Source organism: Solanum stenotomum, chromosome 5, assembly GCF_019186545.1.
Source record: "Solanum stenotomum isolate F172 chromosome 5, ASM1918654v1, whole genome shotgun sequence".
NCBI lineage: Eukaryota > Viridiplantae > Streptophyta > Magnoliopsida > Solanales > Solanaceae > Solanum > Solanum stenotomum.
Window position 1 is genome coordinate 3,570,720 of NC_064286.1, and position 3,174 is coordinate 3,573,893.

The window sequence follows — 3,174 nt, forward strand, 5'->3', positions numbered from 1 at the left end:
TCTCCATGTAAGAAGGCATTATTAACATCTAACTGGAAAATGTCCCAACCTCTCTTCACTGCAGTAGCAACCAAAGTTCTTACTGTTGTCATTTTAACAACAGGGGAAAAAGTCTCAGTATAGTCTATGCTTGTTTGTTGAGTATACCCCTTTACTACCAATCGTGCCTTATATCTCTCCACACTACCATCAGCTTTATGTTTGACTTTGTACACCCATTTGCAACCAATAGTTTTCTTCCCAACTGGCAAAGGAACCAGATCCCAAGTTTTATTATTGTGAAGAGCTTCAAATTCTTGTGTCATTGCAGCTTGCCAAGCAGGATAAAGTGTTGCTTCTTCATAAGATGATGGTTCACTGTCATGACATACATTTTTAACAAGTAACTGACTATTGAGACTCAAGGTTTCAGGAGCAACATGGCTACTATTTGAAAAGATGGTATTGAGTGGCATGATGGAAGGCTGCAATGTGGGAACAAGAGCTGATGCATTGGCAGTTTTGTGTGAGGGTAAGGAATACAAGTAGTCATTTAAATGCTTAGGTATTTGTTGGGTTCTATGTGATCTTCTAACTGTGTTTCCTGGTTCTGGTATAGGAGAGGGTGAAGGCAAAGAAAAAGGCAATTCATGAGTTAACTGAGGCTCAGTAATATCATTATCATTACGTAATGGTGATATATGGTGAGACAAAATGTTATCAGTAGTATCACAGTCTACAACATCATTTGCATTAGTGTATGGTTGTATGAAGGGAATGGAATTCAAAACAGAAGGAAAAGTGCCTTTGTGTAAAGATAAAACAAAAGGGAAAACATTTTCATGAAAAATCACATCTCTAGAAACATGTATCTTTTTGGTAGTTAAACATAGTACCTTGTATCCTTTTGTCCCAAAAGGGTAGCCTACAAAGACATGGGGGTTTGTTCTTGGTTCAAACTTATCTCTATGCACCTTAGGAATAGTAGGGTAGCAAAGGCAACCAAAGCTCCTAAGGAAAGAATAGTTTGGTTGTTTCTTATATAGGACCTCAAAAGGGCATTTATTGTTCAAATAAGATGTAGGAAGTCTATTTATAAGATGTGTAGCTGTCAATACACACTCCCCCAGTATTTTAAAGGTAATTTGGATTGGAAAAGAAGGGCTCGAGCTGTTTCAAGGAGATATTTATGCTTTCTTTCCACCACACTGTTTTGTTGTGGTGTGTATGGGCAGGTTTTCTGGTGAATTATGCCCTTTGACCGGAAAAATAAGATGGCTTCATTGCTAGTGAATTCGAGCCCATTGTCTGTTCTAATGGTTTTGAGAGAGGTAGAAAACTGGTTTTCAATCATGGTGATGAAAGCTTTTATAGTCTGCAGTGCATTACTTTTACAGCTCAAAAGGTGAGTCCAGGTGGATCTGCTATGATCATCCACCATAGTCAAAAAATATTTGTAATTATCATGAGTAGCTACATGATAGGGACCCCACAAATCTACATGAAGGAGTTCAAAAATCTTGTTTGTGTTCTTGGTACTTTGAGGGAAAGGTAGCCTGGTCTGTCTAGCCATAGGGCAGACAATGCATAGAAAAGGTTGTTTATGGGAAAATTTTGCTGGTATGGATGTGATAGCCCTCATTTTGACAAAAGGTACATGGCCTAGTCTAGTGTGCCACAAAAGATCTTCATTAGTTTCATGAGACAAACAAGAATTCATAGAAGGTAACTCATTTTTATTACATGGAAAAGAGTTTACAGAATTCAGTACAACATTTTTTAGACTACTAGAATTAGAATAGAAAGATTTTTCAGGTAAGTAGTGCTTGGAATCAACTGTCAAGCATCTTGAACATAGGAAATAGAGCCCATCTCTGCTGCTACCAATCACCTGAGGCCTCTTCAGTGAAGGGGCCTGATACAAGCAAAAGGCATCAGTAAAGGACATAGTACCTTTGAGATGTGTCACTAAGGAGTGAACCGAAATCAAATTGTATTTAAAGGATGGTACAAACAACGCATTATGCAAAATGATGTTAGGTGTGAGTACTACATCACCAGTTTGTGTAACTTTCACTTTGTATCCATTAGGGAGTGAAATAAGTAAAGGGTATGGTAATGTCTTAGGATTTGATAATGAAGCTTGGTTAAAGGTCATATGGTTGGAAGCTCCTGAATCTATAATCCACAAGTCAGCTTTTGATTTAAAATGTATACATGAAGGTTTATCAAAATCTACAAAAGAGGTGCAGACCACAATACCTGCAAAGTTTACTGCTCCACTTGTAAGATTGGGATTGTTGGAGCCTTCACTGCCTTGAAAATGTTGAAGCAGATTCATCACATGCCCATATTGTTCCTTAGTGAGACTTAGAGGTTGTTCTTCTTTGCTATCATCTTCACCTTTTCCAGACATCACATCACCAGAAGGTCCATGTGCATTTGCTGCAATCCTGTTACCTTTGTTGGACCTGGAATTATTGTACCTCTGATTGTTCTTGTTGTGACCAGCATTCTGAGTATTGCAAGACTGAGGATTATCCATAGGATATCCATGCAACTTATAGCACTTGCTAACAGTGTGTCCAGGTCGTTTACAATATTCACAGATCAGGTTTCCCCTGTTGGAGTTGCCATTTCCTGTGGAGTAATTGTCTTAAAATTCCTTGGATTAGAAGAACCTGCATTGAGAGAGACAGAATCCATTGTCATCTGGCATTTAGGTTTAAACTCTCTTTGTTTCTCTTCTTGTATCAGTATTGAAAACGCTTGTGCCATTGAAGGCAAAGGGTTCATCATAAGAACACTGCCTCGGACGACAGTGTAGACTTCATTAAGGCCCATTAAAAACTGAATTAGGCGCCTATCCTGTTCAGCTTTATGTGTGCTATCCTTGGCACCACAAACACAGGCACAAGTGCATTGAGACTTGGCGATCAAATTGTTGAGTTCTTCCCACAGCTTCTTCATCTTGGTGTAGTAGGAAGTGATGTCCAACACACCTTGATTCAGATCATTGATCTCCTTTTGGAGCTGATACAATTTCGCACCATTAGCCTGGTCATAACGATCCTCCAATTCTTTCCACAATTCGACTGAATCGTTAACATACTCAACACTGTCTGCGATCTCCTTGGCAAGCGAATTCAAAATCCAGGACGTCACCATGTCATCGCATCTCTGCCAAAGACGCAA